Source organism: Schistocerca nitens, chromosome 11 (genome assembly GCF_023898315.1).
Source record: "Schistocerca nitens isolate TAMUIC-IGC-003100 chromosome 11, iqSchNite1.1, whole genome shotgun sequence".
Taxonomy (NCBI): Eukaryota; Metazoa; Arthropoda; class Insecta; order Orthoptera; family Acrididae; genus Schistocerca; species Schistocerca nitens.
Genome location: NC_064624.1, coordinates 56,017,977 through 56,038,137, shown reverse-complemented (window position 1 = coordinate 56,038,137; position 20,161 = coordinate 56,017,977). Strand labels below are relative to the sequence as shown.

General features: G+C 41.2%; 1 protein-coding gene across 6 annotated transcripts in view; it reads right to left on the bottom strand.

The window, feature by feature from the left end:
• LOC126212834 (uncharacterized) overlaps nucleotides 1–20,161 on the bottom strand; it is a 442,779-nt gene that overhangs the window by 210,604 nt on the left and 212,014 nt on the right. The gene's annotated exons all lie outside the window — the stretch shown is intronic.

The window sequence follows — 20,161 nt, the reverse complement described above, 5'->3', positions numbered from 1 at the left end:
CCTCTTTTGCCATTGCCATCCTTGTTATAATTTCTGTGGTGCACTTCCAGTCAGTGTCTATCCTGCTTCCAAGATACATAAAATTTTGTACCTGTTATAGTATTTCTCTGTTCAGCATAATTTTTATTTTCTCCTAGTGCCAATTTTTTTGTTTTATTTGTGTTGATTTTCATTCCATATTTTTTTCCGTTAGTTGCAATGGTGTCCACCAAATCCTGTAATTCTTTTTCCCCTGTGGCTAGAAGGACCATGTCATCAGCAGACCTCAAACACCCTACTCTTCTTCCTCCAATTTCTACTTCTTTGCATCTAATGAGCATTGGTCAATCATATTTTCCAAGTAGAGGTTGAAAATAGTAGGTGATAGACAGCATCCTTGTCTGACTCCTTTTCCTAGTCTGATCCAGTTTGTACTTGCTCCTCTCACTCTAACTGAAACTTTTTGATTAAGATATAATGAGTTTATGTCTTCTGGTTTTCCGATACACTCTCTTTTACCTCATTATAGTCGCCAGCTTGTCCCAAACCACATTGTCAAATGCCTTTTCTAGATCGATGAAGCACATATATAGGACTCTTCCTTTTTCAATAAACCTTTCTCCCAAGATTCGTAAGAGCCCTATTGCATCTCTGGTGCCCGTATTCCGTCTAAAGCCAAACTGCTCCTCACCAAGATTCTCCTCCATTACTTTTTCAAGTCTTTTATTAATTATTCTTAACATCACTTTGGCTGGATGTGAAATGAGGCTGATTGTCCTGTGTTCGCTCCATTTCTTGGTTCCTTGTTTTTTCGGTAATGAATCATTACTGTTGTCAGAAAGTCCTCAGGCCTTTCACCACTGTGATATATTTTATTACATAACCTCAATATTTCTCTTATTCCATCTTGGTTCAAGCATATTAGTATTTCTCCTGGTATTGTATCTGTACCTACCGCTTTGCCATTTTTCATTGCAGCTAAGGCAGACTTTACTTCTTCCAGTATGGCGGTTGGTCCTTTCTCGTCATCACTTACACTGTTGTGTGATTCAAGTTTCAGAGTTTCTGCTTTCCTATTTGTGTCATATAGCTCTTTTAGATATTCTTCCCATCTCTGGAGGACATCGTCACGATCTTTGTACACTACCTCTTCGTTTTTACTAAAAATTTCCACAGTAGCACTTCCTGCTCTATTTTGTTCCCATGTCATAGTCTTCACTCTGTTGTATAGTAAGTCGTATCTTCCCTTCCTGTCCAGTTCTTCAATTACATCACATTCCTCTTTTAGCCATTTTTTCCTAGCCCGGTCTGTTTCTCTTTGCAGTTTATTATTTAACCTTCGGTATATCTTTCTTGCATTTTCAGTGTTCTTTTTCTTTTTTCAATTTTCTTGTCTCCTCCATCTTCGAAATCATTTCTTGTGTGACCCATGTTTTTTTTACCTTTTCCCTTTTACATATCCTATATTTTGATGTCCTGCTTTAATGATTCCTTCTTTCAGCATATTCGAGTACTCGGCATTATCAGGTGGTTCTTTGTCTCGTGATGTGTTTAGAAACTCCCGAGACAGCATTTCTGTCCTAGGGGTAGGAAATTGCCCCTAAAGGCGGAAGAATCAGCAATGAACAACGACTTGAGGATGTAGCAGGCAATGGAAACCACTGCATTAAAGACATGTAATGTGTATCAACAGGACATGTGGCCTGTAATTGAAGAAGTGTCATGATGATCTCTCCACTGGCAAAAGATTCCGGAATAGTCCCCCATTCGGATCTCCGGGAGGGGATTGCCAAGGGGGAGGTTACCATGAGAAAAAGATTGAATAATCAACAAAAGGATAACGTTCTAAGAGTCGGGGCATGGAATGTCAGAAGCTTGAATGTGGTAGGGAAACTAGAAAATCTGAAAAGGGAAATGCAAAGGCTCAATCTAGATATAGTAGGAGTCAGTGAAGTGAAGTGGAAGGAAGACAAGGATTTCTGGTCAGATGAGTATCGGGTAATATCAACAGCAGCAGAAAATGGTATAACAGGTGTAGGATTCATTATGAATAGGAAAGTAGGGCAGAGGGTGTGTTACTGTGAACAGTTCAGTGACCGGGTTGTTCTAATCAGAATCGACAGCAGACCAACACCGACAACGATAGTTCAGGTATACATGCCGACGTCGCAAGCTGAAGATGAACAGATAGAGAAAGTGTATGAGGATATTGAAAGGGTAATGCAGTATGTAAAGGGGGACGAAAATCGAATAGTCATGGGTGACTGGAATGCAGTTGTAGGGGAAGGAGTAGAAGAAAAGGTTACAGGAGAATATGGGCTTGGGACAAGGAATGAAAGAGGAGAAAGACTAATTGAGTTCTGTAACAAGTTTCAGCTAGTAATAGCGAATACCCTGTTCAAGAATCACAAGAGGAGGAGGTATACTTGGAAAAGGCCGGGTGATACGGGAAGATTTCAATTAGATTACATCATGGTCGCACAGAGATTCCAAAATCAGATATTGGATTGTAAGGCATACCCAGGAGCAGATATAGACTCAGATCACAATATAGTAGTGATGAAGAGTAGGCTGAAGTTCAAGACACTAGTCAGGAAGAATCAATACGCAAAGAAGTGGGATACGGAAGTACTAAGGAATGACGAGATACGTTTGAAGTTATCTAACGCTATAGATACAGCAATAAGGAATAGCGCAGTAAGCAGTACAGTTGAAGAGAAATGGACATCTCTAAAAAGGGCCATCACAGAAGTTGGGAAGGAAAACATAGGTACAAAGAAGGTAGCTGCGAAGAAACCATGGGTAACAGAAGAAATACTTCAGTTGATTGATGAAAGGAGGAAGTACAAACATGTTCCGGGAAAATCAGGAATACAAAAGTACAAGTTGCTGAGGAATGAAATAAAGAGGAAGTGCAGGGAAGCTAAGACGAAATGGCTGCAGGAAAAATGTGAAGACATCAAAAAAGATACGATTGTCGGAAGGACAGACTCAGCATACAGGAAAGTCAAAACAACCTTTGGTGACATTAAAAGCAATGGTGGTAACATTAAGAGTGCAACGGGAATTCCACTGTTAAATGCAGAGGAGAGAGCAGATAGGTGGAAAGAATACATTGAAAGCCACTATGAGGGTGAAAATTTGTCTGATGTGATAGAAGAAGAAACAGGAGTCGATTTAGAAGAGGTAGGGGATCCAGTATTAGAATCGGAATTTAAAAGAGCTTTGGAGGACTTATGGTCAAATAAGGCAGAAGGGATAGATAACATTCCATCAGAATTTCTAAAATCATTGGGGGAAGTGGCAACAAAACGACTATTCACGTTGGTATGTAGAATATATGAGTCTGGCGATATACCATCTGACTTTCGGAAAAGCATCATCCACACAATTCTGAAGACGACAAGAGCTGACAAGTGCGAGAATTATCGCACAATCAGCTTAACAGCTCATGCATCAAAGCTGCTTACAAGAATAATATACAGAATAATGGAAAAGAAAATTGAGAATGCGCTAGGTGACGATCAGTTTGGCTTTAGGAAAAGTAAAGGGACGAGAGAGGCAATTCTGACGTTACGGCTAATAATGGAAGCAAGGCTAAAGAAAAATCAAGACACTTTCATAGGATTTGTCGACCTGGAAAAAGCGTTCGACAATATAAAATGGAGCAAGCTGTTCGAGATTCTGAAAACAGTAGGGGTAAGCTATAGGGAGAGAAGGGTCATATACAATATTTACAACAACCAAGAGGGAATAATAAGAGTGGACAATCAAGAACGAAGTGCTCGTATTAAGAAGGATGTAAGACAAGGCTGTAGCCTTTCGCCCCTACTCTTCAATCTGTACATCGAGGAAGCAATGATGGAAATAAAAGAAAGGTTCAGGAGTGGAATTAAAATACAAGGTGAAAGGATATCAATGATACGATTCGCTGATGACATTGTTATCCTGAGTGAAAGTGAAGAAGAATTAAATGATCTGCTGAACGGAATGAACAGTCTAACGAGTACACAGTATGGTTGGAGAGTAAATCGGAGAAAGACGAAGGTAATGGGAAGTAGTAGAAATGAGAACAGCGAGAAACTTAACATCAGGACTGATGGTCACGAAGTCAATGAAGTTAAGGAATTCTGCTACCTAGGCAGGAAAATAACCAATGACGGACGGAGCAAGGAGGACATCAAAAGCAGACTCGCTATGGCAAAAAAGGCATTTCTAGCCAAGAGAAGTCTATTAATATTGAATACCGGCCTTAATTTGAGGAAAAAATTTCTGAGGTTGTACGTCTGGAGTACAGCATTGTATGATAGTGAAACGTGGACTGTGGAAAAACCGGAACAGAAGAGAATCGAAGCATTTGAGATGTGGTGCTACAGACGAATGTTGAAAATTAGGTGGACTGATAAGGTAAGGAATGAGGAGGTTCTACGCAGAATCGGAGAGGAAAGGAATATGTGGAAAACACAGATAAGGAGACGGGACAGGATGATAGGACATCTGCTAAGACATGAGGGAATGACTTCCATGGTACTAGAGGGAGCGGTAGAGGGCAAAAGCTGTAGAGGAAGACAGAGATTGGAATACGTCAAGCAAATAATTGAGGACGTAGGTTGCAAGTGCTACTCTGAGATGAAGAGGTTAGCACAGGAAAGGAATTTGTGGCAGGCCGCATCAAACCAGTCAGTAGACTGAGGGGGAGTAAAAAAAAAAAAACATGAGAAATTAACAGCCCCAAAAAGGTAGAATGTAGTATGTTGTTAACTGCCACAAATGATAACAAAATATTAAAGGTGATAAAGAGTTTAAAATCAACAATGTCTGCAGGTGTGGATGAAGTGCATGTGCCGTAATAAAAAACACTGCACAGCAAATTATAAAGCCCTCGGTTTGTATTGCCAATTTGTCTTTCAGTGAAGGTGTGTTTCCTGAGGTTGAAAATTTTTAAGGTGAGATATCAGTTTAAAAAAGCCTTTGATACAGTAAATCACCAAATTCTACTAAACAAGATGGAGGCAATAGGTGTAAGGGGAGTTGTGGGGCAATGGTCTGAACCTTACCTTCAACATAGAACTCAGGTGGTAGAAATCATTGCAGAACATAAAAAAATCGGAAAACCATGTGGGTTTCAGATGCAAAGAAATTGGAAATAGGCATCTCACAGGGCAGTGTACTTGGTCCATTATTATTCTTGCTTTATATAAGTGACTTGTCCAAATATTTCTACCACAATAATGTTGTTCACAGACGACACAAGAATAATTATAAGCGATGATAAAAAAGTCATTAATCACCACAATTGACATACTCCTGAAATATATACAATGGTTTAATGCCAATGAGTTAACACTTAATCTAAGTAAAACAAATTATATACAGTATGACAAAACAACCCAGATATGGACCTCCAGTTAACACTAATTGATAAGGAGATAGAGAGTGTGCAATCCCCAAAGTTTTTGGGCATGCACATTGTTCACATCTTAAGCTGGAAAGACCATGTGAAGTATTTATCCCACAGGCTCAAGTCGGCATACTTTGCTTTGAGGATATTATCTAGAGTATGCAGCACAGACTGTGCTAGACTAGTGTATTTTGCTTGCTTTCAGTCCATTATGTCTCATGACATAAGTGTTCTGGGGTAGAACTAAATTAAGCTTAATAGACATCTTCAAATTTTAGAAAAGAGCTATACGAATCATAACACACAATTCTCCAACAGCTCATTGTAGGCCCCTTTTCAAACAGCTACAAACACTCACAATACCATCACTATATATATATATATATATATATATATATATATATATCTCTAAAAGCATTCTGTGTACTAAAGCACATATGAAAAATCTATGTACAAAAATGAGTACTGCCGCAATTATAAAACTAGAAATCTTAAGAATTTGTATGTAGATAGGGTATGGACATCACAAACGCAAAAGCATGTAAGTTATTTGGAATAAAACTTTACAATCCCCTTCCAGTGTACATGAAGGAAGTAATAGATGAAGTAAAATTTAAGACTGAGCTTAAAAATTGCCTTTTAAGCAAAACTTTCTATCACATAGATGAGTACTTTGATTTCGTAGAAAATTATTGCCAAAAATTTTATGTCTAAATTTGTACTTTTAAAATGCCTTGAAAGTGATATTCCATTATTATGTTTGTAGTACTTGTACGTGTATGATAACTTTGTTGTGACAATTCATACATCATGTAAATGATTTACAGGAAGATAATGAAATGAGACACTTTTATGTGAAACTTTGAGGTTGTCTGTTACAGAATGGCACATCTACAGATTCAGTAATATATCTCAATAAATTTCTGTATTCTTCCAAAGTAGTAAAGTCCTTTTTGACTAACCCTGTATAGTAGACCATGAGTTCAGTGCAAATTTATTATTTATGTTTGTATCATGAGCCATATTACAACTTGACTATGTCTTTGAGATTGGACAGAGATCACAGTAGCATCATGAGAGGAAGTATCCGAGCAGCTGTGTGCCACTGGCCAACTTTGCATGTGCGAGACAACAAAGGAGAAGAAAAATAAAAAAAAAGGAAAGGAAAAAATCAAAAATCAATAACTCTACAGAATTTGGAAAACAAATGAATATCGTAATATAGTTATTGTTTTGAGCTATCAGTCAGAACTGTCAATTCATATTCACATTCTGAATTATGTCGATATTGGTGGAGTTCTTGAAGAATGAAGTATATGTTGTTGGAAGATTATTGTAGTGAACTGTAAGAATATATGGCACTTTCATATGAGGACTTTGTCATATTTATTCGAGAAATATATGTATTGTACTCTTTCACTGTCTTCCAGCACATATTGCAGGTCCAAGACAAGTAGTCCAAGCTTTATGTATCCACAGTGTACAAAGCAGATGACAAATAACAGAATAATATTTTAGTGACCACTGCTACAAATAGGCCTGAACACTGAAATAACCAAAAAGAACATTACTTCTCTAGATTCCCTGAATCTCTAGAAACAGTAAATTTCAGTGTTGGATGAAAGTTGTTTTCAAACAGATTGATCAAGAAACATTACTCTTCCCCAAAATTTCTGGTCTAGTTTAATGAACCTAATTATACTTCATCTGGAGGCACATTTAATAAATAAATAAAAAAAAACAGTGAAGCTGGTGCTTTCTTCATATTGGACTAGGCACAAACTACTACTTAATTGCAGCACAAATTAACTTTTTATGACAAAAACAGTAAAATAGTTCCTTGTAAATTGTCAGAACTCCCATATCTGCTATGTTGAATGTAGTTGAAAGTATAGAATCATGTACTAAACTACTAATGATAAAATTCTGATAAAATGGTTCGATGTTGCACTAATTTCTCACTAAACTATTGTCTGGTGATCAACACAAGTTATTATGCTGAACTGATAAAATGGCTTCAGCCCCCAGTAATGGGTAGCATCTCACTATAAATTAAATGAATTAATAAATGAGGTGGAAACATGAGACTGTGTTCACAGCTATAAAATAACTGATCTGTCCTTAGCACTGTACTGACTAATTGACACAGAGATTCACTGTCCTAAATTCTGATTATTTAAGAAATTCAAATTAACTACCCACAATGCTGGTTGACACTTAAGTTCAACACTGTACAAAAGAAGCAGAGCCTGAACAATGTGAGATTATTTCGAGTCCCACGGAATGTGATTTATTTCAAACACTTAACAAATGCAGCTGTACCACTCACGCCTATGCAAACGCTACTTCCGTCGACCATCCCAAACTGTGTCTGTCACCTTTCTGTACTAAGTGACCCTGAGGAATGTGGCCACTGACCATATAAAGACTCGGTCACCTGTTCCAGAAAACTGTCACCATTCTGCAACTCTTGGCACTATCAGCTGTAAAACGTGCACCCACTGATGATAAATAAGGGCCTCATTTGGCCACAAGTCATTTTATACAACATTTGATACATAAGTTTGATTAACCCTCGAGCGATTATCTCCTTTGTATAAAGTGTGCCATATACAAAGAAAACTATTTTGCTACATTCCATTGTTGTTTCACGACTGCAAGCCCATGTCTATTCCTTCTTTATCACTTCAGTGATAATTTGTGTTGACATACACAAGTGAGCAGCAGTAATTTAAATAAACAGAGAGGTAGATGGTAAGAAAATTGCAATCCGTGCAAGAAAATGACACAGATTCTGAGCTAGCAGAACAGTATCAAAGGAGGCATCTGTCTACAAGATAATTAGTAATCCAATAAGCAGCTGACTGGGATCTGATGCAACTGTGCTTTTTAATGCTTTTGAGGGGGAGGGGTTACTGTGGTGAACACCTGTCCAAGGCAACAGAACAATATAATGAAAGTTTATTTCACTATTATTTAATCAAATAGTGATATACCTTTTTTTATTTATTTATCTATCTATTTACATTTTCTTTCTGTGGAACCATCATAATGATGGCTTTTGCAAACGTCAGACTTAATCCTATGGTTATATTTACACTTATAAAATACACTATATTCTGTAGCTGTTGCTTCTTATGTCTATTTGTTACATTTATCACATTACAACTGATATGCTAATGCCTCATGTTACAATCACTATCTTAAAATTTGTTGAAAGAATATAAACATTTTTCTATTAGAAAAGATTTTAATTTCGTTTTAAAAACATTACCCGTGTGCATTCTTAGAGAATTTGGTAGCTTGTTATACCAAATCAAACCACTGATATATGGGCTTCTATCAGTCATTTTCAACTTCGTTCTTTTACGGAAATAGTTACACTTTGTTGTAGTGTTGTGATCATGTACATCACTGCCCTTGATAGCTTCTGTTGGTTGACTTATAAAAAATACGATTATTTTGAAGATGTACAGAGAATGTTAGATATTTGTGCTGCACAAACACTTCACGACATGAATCTCTATGTCCCATCCCACGTATATGTCTCATTGTCATTTTCTGTAGTAGTAGTATTCTTTTTACATGTACATCAGCTGCACAGCCCCATAGTTCAATTCCGTAATTGAGAAACAGGTTAAGTGTTCCACAATATACTAATTTCAGTGCTCGGCTAGGAGCTATACGGCACTACTGACTTTTCCGCATACGAAATTAATGTGGTCTATCCACCGCAAATTTTCATCAACATACACACCCAGGAATTTATGGATACCATTTTCTGTTATAGAGATATTACACACACTATTTGTATTGTTGTGGTGAGAACCGCCTGTTTTAAATGTCAGTAGTTAAGATTTGGTGACATTCACCTGGGGGCTCTGATCATTGAAGTATTTTCTTTCTTCTGTTAAACCACTAGCGGCAAGAGATTCTAGCTCTTTAGATTCACTCCCACAGAATGAGATTGACATGTCATCTGCATAGCTTACAATATGGGAGTTAATGGGTTGTGCAATGTCATTAATATAGATGTAAGAAAGAGAAAGGGTCCAAGGATTGAGCCCTGTGGTACACCTTGTCATACAGGTTCACTGGTGGACTGGGAGCTCGTGATTTTATTATCTAGTTTGTATGACAATTTAGTGCTTCGCTTATGATTCATCAGGTATGTGGTTAGAAATTTCACAGCATGATCCCCAGTACTACAATATTTTAGCTTTTTAAGAAGTACCCTATGGTTTACTGTATCAAAAGCTCTTGTCGGATCCAAAAATGTACCTGCAATCTGCATCTTCTGGTCCAACAGACAGTAAACTTCATGGATGAACTGTGTAACTGCTGTGGTTGTACTTAGCTCTTTTCTGAAGCCATGCAGCGAATCTACAAGCAGTTTATGTTTTGTGAAAAAGGCACTTAGCTGAGAAAGGATAATGCTTTCGAATATCTTACTAAAAGTTGGGATTAATGATATTGGTCTATAGTTGGCTTCCCAATGAACCATGGACTTTGCTGTTAGTGGGAAGGCTTGCGTGCCTCAGCGATACAGATGGCCGTACCGTAGGTGCAACCACAACGGAGGGTTATCTGTTGAGAGGCCAGACAAACGTGTGGTTCCTGAAGAGGGGCAGCAGCCTTTTCAGTAGTTGCAGGGGCAACAGTCTGGATGATTGACTGACCTGGCCTTGCAACATTAACCAAAACGGCCTTGCTGTGCTGGTACTGCAAACGGCTGAAAGCAAGGGGAAACTACGGCCGTAATTTTTCCCGAGGGTATGCAGCTTTACTGTATGCATAAATTATGATACCGTCCTCTTGGGTAAAATATTCCAGAGGTAAAATAGTCCCCCATTCGGATCTCCGGGCGGGGACTACTCAAGAGGACGTCGTTATCAGGAAAAAGAAAACTGGCATTCTACGGATCGGAGCGTGGAATGTCAGATCCCTTAACTGGGTAGGTAGATTAGAAAATATAAAAAGGGAAATGGATAGGTTAAAGTTAGATATAGTGGGAATTAGTGAAGTTCAGTGGCAGGAGGAACAAGACTTCTGGTCAGGTGAATACAGGGTTATAAACACAAAATCAAATAGGGGTAATGCAGGAGTAGGTTTAATAATGAATAGGAAAATAGGAATGCGGGTAAGCTACTACAAACAGCATAGTGAACGCATTACTGTGGCCAAGATAGACACGAAGCCCACGCTTACTACAGTAGTATAAGTTTATATGCCAACTAGCTCTGCAGATGATGAAGAAATTGAAGAAATGTATGACGAGATAAAAGAAATTATTCAGGTAGTGAAGGGAGATGAAAATTTAATAGTCATGGGTGACTGGAATTCGAGAGTAGGAAAACTAAGAGAAGGAAACGTAGTAGGTGAATATGGATTGGGGTTAAGAAATGAAAGAGGAAGCCGCCTGGTAGAGTTTTGCACAGAGCATAACTTAATCATAGCAAACACTTGGTTCAAGAATCATGAAAGAAGGTTGTATACATGGAAGAATCCTGGAGATACTAAAAGGTATCAGATAGATTATATAATGGTAAGACAGAGATTTAGGAACCAGGTTTTAAATTGTAAGACATTTCCAGGGGCAGATGTGGATTCTGATCACAATCTATTGGTTATGAACTGTAGATTAAAACTGAAGAAACTGCAAAAAGGTGGGAATTTAAGAAGATGGGACCTGGATAAACTGAAAGAACCAGAGGTTGTACAGAGTTTCAGGTAGAGCATAAGGGAACAATTGACAGGAATTGGGGAAAGAAGTACAGTAGAAGAAGAATGGGTAGCTTTGAGGGATGAAGTAGTGAAGGCAGCAAAGACCAAGTAGGTAAAAAGACGAGGGCTAGTAGAACTCCTTGGGTAACAGAAGAAATATTGAACTTAATTGATGAAAGGAGAAAATATAAAAATGCAGTAAATAAAGCAGGCAAAAAGGAATACAGACGTCTCAAAAATGAGATCAACAGGAAGTGCAAAATGGCTAAGCAGGAATGGCTACAGGACAAATGTAAGGATGCAGAGGCTTATCTCACTAGGGGTAAGATAGATACTTCCTACAGGAAAATTAAAAATACTTTTAGAGAAAAGAGAGCCACTTGTATGAATATCAAGAGCTCAGATGGAAACCCAGTTCTAAGCAAAGAAGGGAAAGCAGAAAGGTGGAAGGAGTATATAGAGGGTCTATACAAGGGCAATGTACTTGAGGACAATATTATGGAAATGGAAGAGGATGTAGATGAAGATGAAATGGGAGATACGATACTGCGTGAAGAGTTTGACAGAGCACTGAAAGACCTGAGTCGAAACAAGGCCCCGGGAGTAGACAACATTACATTAGAACTACTGACGGCCTTGGGAGAGCCAGTCTTGACAAAACTCTACCATCTGGTGAGCACGATGTATGAGACAGGCGAAATACCCTCAGACTTCAAGAAGAATATAATTCCAATCCCAAAGAAAGCAGGTGTTGACAGATGTGAAAATTACCAAACAATCAGTTTAATAAGTCACAGCTGCAAAATACTAATGCGAATTCTTTACAGTCGAATGGAAAAACTGGTATAAGCTGACCTCAGGGAAGATCAGTTTGGATTCCATAGAAATATTGGAACACATGAGGCAATACTGACCTTACGACTTATCTTAGAAGAAAGGTTAAGGAAAGGCAAACCATCATTTCTAGCATTTGTGGATTTAGAGAAAGCTTTTGACAATGTTGACTGGAATACACTCTTTCAAATTCTAAAGGTGGCAGGGGTAAAATACATGGAGCGGAATGCTATTTACAATTTGTATAGAAACCAGATGACAGTTATAAGAGTCGAGGGGCATGAAAGGGAAGCAGTGGTTGGGAAGGGAGTGAGACAGGGTTGTAGCCTCTCCCCATGGTTTTCAATCTGTATATTGTGCAAGCAGTAAAGAAAACAAAAGAAAAATTCAGAGTAGGTATTAAAATCCATGGAGAAGAAATAAAAACTTTGAGGTTCGCCGATGACATTGTAATTCTATCAGAGACAGCAAAGGACTTGGAAGAGCAGTTGAACGGAATGGATGGTGTCTTGAAAGGAGGATATAAGATGAACATCAACAAAAGCCAAACAAGGATAATGGAATGTAGTCGAATGAAGTCGGGTGATGCTGAGAGAATTAGATTAGCAAATGAGACACGTAAAGGAGTTTTGCTATTTGGGGAACAAAATAACTGATGATGGTCGAAGTAGAGAGGATATAAAATGTAAACTGGCAATGGCAAGGAAAGCGTTTCTGAGGAAGAGAAATTTGTTAACATCGAATATAGATTTACGTGTCAGGAAGTCGTTTCTGAAAGTATTTGTATGGAGTGTAGCCATGTATGGAAGTGAAACATGGACGATAAATAGTTTAGACAAGAAGAGAATAGAAGCTTTCGAAATGTAGTGCTACAGAAGAATGCTGAAGATTAGATAGGTAGATCACATAACTAATGATGAAGTATTGAATAGAATTGGGGAGGAGTATGAGGCACAACTTGAGACAAAGAAGGGACCGGTTAGTAGGACATGTTCTGAGGCATCAAGGGATCACAAATTTAGCATTGGAGGGCAAAAATCATAGAGGGAGACCAAGAGATGAATACACTCAGCAGATTCAGAAGGATGTGGGTTGCAGTAAGTACTGGGAGATGAAGAAGCTTGCACAGGATAGGGTAGCATGGAGAGATGCATCAAACCAGTCTCAGGACTGAAGACAACAACAACAACAACAACTATAGTTGGAGACATCTTCCTTACTTCCCTTTTTATACACTGGTTTCACTACACTCATTTTTAGAACCGTTGGATACATGTTTTCTCTAATGCTGCAATTAATCAGGTGAGTAAGAGGTTTAGAGATTTCTTTTAAGCACATTTAATAATAGTGCTAGATATGCAATCCCATCTGGATGAGAATTTTTTCTTTAACATGTATATTGCCCTGCAAACCTCCTGCTCATCCACTTCCACAAATTCAAATTCGGTACACTGGGTGAGATGGCATCGGGTCTCTATCTGTGAATCTATAATATGGGTTGATTGTTCGACAGAAATGTAGTAGTTATTAAAAATATTACTTATAGTATCTGGGTTTTTTATAATGTTACCATCAAGTCTTATGCCGAGTGGTTCCATGTTCATCTTGTTGGGACCTTTTCGGTATTTTTCAATCAGCTTCCAAGGTGCTTTGCTAATGTTGTCAGACTCTTCTATTGTTTTGCTGTTTATCTGCTTCCTTAGGCTAATAATTTCAGTTTTAAAAGTTTCCTTGGTCTATTGTATTTTTCCTTGAAAACTTGCATAGTAGCAGCTTTATAGAGCTTGTTTAGATCATGTACTTGCTGCCTGAGCCTAATCAGATTTGTTGGGAGTTTTAGTCTAGGATTACTTCCACTCTGACAGTTTTTTATTTTTTGTTATGGTTTTAGGGCACAAACCTGCTACGGTCATTAGTGCCCGGTCTGTGACTTAGGAAAAGCTAAAAATATGAAACTGGAAACCAGCATCAATGGGAGAAAAACTCAAAAAACTGGGGAAACCAAAAACAGAAGGAAAGCTTAAAAAACCACTATAGAAGGGGGGTTGTTTGTCCCCAAAATGAGCTTCAAACGATTGACGTGGTCTCACTGGCACCAATGAGCTCGTGAACGCGATCGGCTGATCGCGTGTCATGTGCTAAAATGAACGATATATCAGGCGACAGCTGTAGACGGGCGCCTAACGGAGTAAAATAGGGACACTCAAGGTGTCTCACCGTCCACAGTCGAGAGCAGTGGGGACAGAGTGGGGGAGGATTGCTGCTTAAAAGATGTCAATGGCTAAAAAGACAGTGCCCTATCCGGAGTCTAGTTAAAATTACCTCCTCCCGACGCCGAGTTAGAGAGGAAGATGTCCAAGCACAGGGAAGAGCTTTCACGTCCCACAATTTATTATTGGGAAGTGTCGACCAATGTGCGTGCCATAAAAGAGCAACACGACGACATAACACACTCCGTAGATCGGCGAAGGGAATCGTGCGAATAGCTGGCCGAAGAAGAGAGACTGCAGCCTTGGCCGCTATATCAGCGCCTCATTTTCACAGATACCAACATGTCCCGGGATCCAGTGGAACGCCACAGAGATGCCCCCCAAGTGGAGCAAGTGGAGGCAGTCCTGAATCCGGTGGACCAGAGGGTGGACAAGGTAGAGAGATTGGAGACTGAGGAGAGAGATGAGAGAGCCTGAGCAGATAACATACTGTATCCGCTGATGGCGATGGATGTATTGGGCAGCCTGGAGAACAGCGTAAAGCTCCGCAGTATAAACCGAACACTCGTCGGGAAGCCGAAATCGCTTTTGGGTGTCGCCAACAATATAGACACTCCCAATACCAAACAATGTTTTTGAGCCATCAGTGTAAACAAATGTGGCATCCTCCATTTGTGTGCAGAGAGCAGCAAATGCCCGACGATAAACAAGAGAAGGGGTACCATCCTTGGGAAACTGACAAAGGTCACGGAGCAGCCAGGTCCGGGGCCGGAGCCAAGGCAGTGCTGTACCCCAAGTTGTCAAGAAAGTTTTAGGAAAATGGAAGGAAAGAGAATGGAGCAGTTGACAGAAGCGGACTCCCGGTGGTAGTAGGGAGGAACGGTGGCTTGCATACCCAAGGAAGCATTGAAAAAAATGTCATGGGCCGGATTTGCAGGCATGGAAGACACATGGCTAGCATAACGACTCAGAAGGACAGCTCGCCGACTGGGCAGCGGAGGTTCAACAGTCTTAGCATAAAGGCTTTCCACAGTTTTCTGTCAAACATAAGACCCAAGAATTTAGCGACGTCCGAAAACGGAAGGTTGGCAGGTCCTAGATGTATGGAAGGTGGAAGAAACTCCGTAGGATGCCAAAAATTAACACAAACGGTCTTACTGGGAGAAAAGCAGAAGCCGGTTTCGATGCTCCAAGAGTGGAAGCGATTGAGACATCCTTGAAGATGTCGTTCAAGAAGGCTGGTCCGTTGAGAGCTGTAGTAGATCGCAAAATCGTCCACAAAGAGGGAGCCCGAGACATCAGGAAGGAGACAATCCATAATTGGATTTATGGCAATGGCAAACAGTACAACACTTAGCACGGAGCCCTGGGGTACCCCGTTTTCTTGGGAGAAGGTACGGGAGAGAGTAGTGTTCACCCGCACTTTAATGTGCGCTCCGCCATAAATTCACGAAGAAAAAGGGGCAGCCGACCTCAAAAGCTCCAAGAGAACAGTGTGCAGAGGATGCCTGTCCTCCAACAGGTATCATATGCTCTCTCCAGATCAAAAATATCGCTACTGTTTGGCGTTTCCGGAGAAAATTGTTCATGATATAAGTGGAGAGAGCAACAAGATGGTCAACTGCAGAACGATGCTTTCGGAAACCGCATTGGGCACGTGTTAAAAGGCTGCGGGACTCCAGCCACAAGCTAAACGGCAATTCACCATACGCTCCAAAACCTTACATACACTACTTGTGAGAGAAATGGGTCGACAGCTAGAGGGGAGATGTTTGTCCTTTCCAGGTTTCGGAACAGGAACGACTATAGCTTCCTGCCCTTTCCTGGGAAAAGTACTGTCGGTCCAAATTCGATTATAAAGGCGAAGGAGGTAACACAGACTATGGTATGATAAATGCAGCAGCATTTGTATTTGTATACCATCCAGTCCTGGGGCGAAAGAGCGAGAAGAAGAGAATGCATGTTGGAGTTCCCGCATGGAGAAAACAGTATTGTAGCTTTCGCGATACTGAGAGGAGAAGGCAAAAGGTTGCACTTCCGCTGCAAGTTTCTTTGGGAGAAATGCTGGCGGGTAATTTGAAGAGCTCAAAATCTCAGCAAAGTGTTCACCCAATGAGTTAGAAATTGCGACGGGGTCCACTAATTTAGCATGCGCGACAGTGAGCCCAGAGACCGGGGAGAAACTAGGCGCGCTAGATAACCGTTGAATCCTACTCCAAACTTGCGAGGAGGCAGTGAAGGTGTTAAATGAGCTAGTAAAGAAGTCCCAGCTTGCCTTCATGCTATCGACGGCATCGCGCACAGAACTGCTTATAGTGGATACAGTTGGCCAAAGTAGGATGGTGTCTGAAAACGTGAAGAGGATGTCGCCGCTCAGGTATTGCGTCATGGCATGCCTCGTTCCACCAAGGAACTGGGGGGACCGGGGCAATTCGGAGGTGTGAGGTATTGAACGTTCCACAGCTGTAAGAATAACTTCTGTAATATGAGTGACCTCATCGTCAATGCTAGGAAAGTGACGGTCATCGAATGTCGCTAGAGATGAAAAAAGTGTCCAATCGGCTTGGGCAAACTTCCAGCGTCTCGGGCACATATATGGCAGTTGTGGCTGTAATCTAAGGACACATGGAAAGTGGTCACTCGAGTGTGTATCAGCAAGAGCGAACCATTCAAAGCGTTGAGCTAGCGGAACAGTACCAACCGAAAGATCCAAATGAGATAAATTTTTCACAGAGGCAGACAAAAACGTAGCGTCCCCAGTGTTGAGGCAAAAAAGATCCGCTTGGTGGAAGACGTCTATCAATAGTGAGCCGCACGGAAAAGGATGCGGAGATCCCCAAAGCAGGTGGTGGGCATTGAAGTCCCCAACCAGCAAATAGGGGGGCGGAACCTGACCAAGAAGATGAAGGGGATCAGCTCGTGCCATTGGTGTGGATGATGGAATGTAGACAGTACAAAGAGAGAAGGTGTATCCAGAAAGGGAAAGACGGACAGCGACAGCTTGGGAGGAAGTGTTTAAGGGGATTGGGTGATAATGGAGAGTATCATGGAGAAGAATCGTGAGTCCTCCATGTCATGGAGTGCCTTCAACAGAGGGGAGATCAAATCGGACTGACTGAAAATGGGGGAAAACAAAGCGGTCGTAGGGACGCAGCTTTGTTTCCTGAAGACAGAAGATGACCGGCGAGTAGGATCGTAAGAGGATCGACAATTCATCCCCATTAGCTCGAATACCGTGGATATTCCAATGGATAATGGATATAGGGTGGGCAGAAAATGGAAGAATCTGACCAAAGTTGCCTCAACTCAACGAATGCTCAAGGCTTGCGACCGACAGTGTGGAACAGCATTTAGCCGAAGCCAGAAGATCCTGATCCATAGGTTGTTCAGGAGCAGCTCCTGCCACCAGCAATCAGCCGGTTGATCAGCCACCAGCAGTGCGCCTCGACGATACAGAAGACGGCCGAGGGCAGTTACCACCAGGCGGTGCTGTAGATGAGACAGGCCGTGGCGGAGAAGAAGAGGAACTGAGTTTCTTATTAGCCTTTTTGGAAACAGAATGTTGAGATGAAGGAGGAACCGATGGTTGTGAATTGGGGTACGTAAAAAATCTTCACGAGTAGGCTCTTTTTTGGAAGTCCGGGTGTCTGATTTTGGGGCTCGAGATTTAGCAGAACCCGATGAAGAGTGAGCCATAGAGTGAGCAGGTGAGAGTGGGGAGGTTGAACGGGCGATCTTTCCGTTGGCCGATCTGACGACCGTGGCACTAAAGGTGAGATCACAAGTCTGAGTGGCTGCCTCCTTTGTTGGCTGAGGAGAGGCAAGAACAGTGCTGTATTTACCTGTGTGAGGCACAGTGGGCCGACTGGCGAATATCTTTCGAGCAGCAAAGGTCGACGCCTTTTCCTTCACTCTGATTTCCTCAATGAGCCGTTCGTCTTTAAAAATGGGGCAATCTCTAGAGGAAGCAGCGTGGTCACCCATACAGTTGATGCAACGAGGGGATGGAGGTGGACAAGCACCCTCATGGGCATCCTTGCTACACGTAACGCATTTCGCCGGATTGAAACAGGACTGAATGGTATGATTGAACCGCTGACACCAATAGCAACGCGCAGGGTTTGGGATGTAAGGGCGAACGGAAATTATCTCATAGCCCACTTTTATGATCGATGGGAGTTGAACTCTGTCAAACGTCATGAAGACAGTACGGGTTGGAACGACGTTCGTGTCGACCCTTTTCACGACTTGATGAACAGCAATTATGCCCTGGTCGGACAGGTAGTTTTGAATTTCCTCGTCGGACAATCCGTCGAGGGAGTGTGTATAAACAACCCCACGTGATGAATTTAAAGTGCGGTGCGCTTCCACCCGGACAGGGAAGGTGTGTAGCAGTGAAGTATGCAGCAATTTTTGTGCCTGGAGGGCACTGACTGTTTCTAACAACAAGGTGCCATTTCGTAATCGGGAACAAGACTTTACAGGACCTGCAATTGCATCGACACCTTTCTGAATAATGAAAGGGTTGACCGTGGAGGAGTCTTGACCTTCATCAGACCGAGAAACAACAAGGAACTGTGGCAACGATGGAAGAACTGTCTGTGGCTTAGACTCATTGAACTTACGCTTGTGAGCAGACATAGATGAGGAGGAAACCATTGCGGAAGTATCCCCAATGATTACCGACATCTCCGATGGCGCGCTCCTTCCTCGTGGGGGCCCCCTCTGAGGGCAGTCCCAGGAGGGACCAATCGGCACTTTCGGAAGGTATCAGCTCGGGTAATCACCCCTCCCTGGGCCTGGCCGTTAACAAGGGGTACTTACGTGTCCTACCTGTCTACCTGGGGCAGGGAATTACGCATCACCCTGTCACCGGCTACACATGGGAATGCGTGGGTCGGCCTTCAGACCCGCACAGGGAGGAAAAAAGAGAAAGGGAAAAACAAAGAAAGGGAAAGGAAAGAAGACAGGTCCCAATTGCCACGACGGAGAAAAGGGTAAAAAGAATAGGTAAGTAAAAGAGAAGAACAAAGGAAGGACAAAGAGTTGCCAGCAGAGAAAGCGAAGAAGAGAGAGTGATTTACATTTTCAAGCGTCCGTCTCTGGATGTAGGCACAAAACATACTCCCAGGGGGGGAGAAAGGGAAGGAAAGAGGCGGAGGTGGCGAGGGGGGGGTCGAAGATGGGGGGTGGAGAAGGATGCGGAAAACGAAGGTATGGCAGCCCGGAAACGAAGGAGGGCCACATTAGCTCAGGGTCCCGTGCTCGCCACGCATGTATCCACAAAAGAGTTGTGGACCCTCTGGGGGGCATTTAGACAGTGTTTAACTACCTTCTGGATTTCTCTGACTTGACAACTATATTCATAATGATGCAGTAGGGTTGAGTAGAATTCATTCCACATCTCTTCCGACCCCTTTACCTGGTACACAGAATCCCATTTCTCATTCGCTACTTGGTCTTTAAGAGCATTAATATTTGAGGTATTCAGCATTCGTTTCTGTAGACCATTTTTGTTATTTTAGGCACAACTGAATATCACTGAGTTGCAAGTTTGCTATACTATTTGAGTTTGCATCTATATTAAAGTCACCTAATATAGTAAGGTCATCAGAACCACCCTGACCAACAACACTACTAAGTTTATTCATAAACAGCATTACATTAGCATTTGGTGGCCTATAAACTCCAATCACTTTATGCTTTGGTAACTTGAGATCATTATTGTGGAGTACAATACCTGTCATTTCAATTGATCCTTCTTTGGTGTGGTGTTCAAGAAAGGAAATTTTTTTAGCTTCTATATCCTTATTAACATAAACTGCCACACCACCACCTTTATGGTTTTGCCTACAATAACTATTTGCTAGTATGTAACCTTCTAACCTATAATATATTATTTCACTGCATTTTAGCCCATGTTCCGTTATTACTAGTACATGTGGCAAATGTTCCTCTATGAATATTTGTAGAATGTCTAGTTTGTTTCTGCACATTTAAGTGCATTAACTTT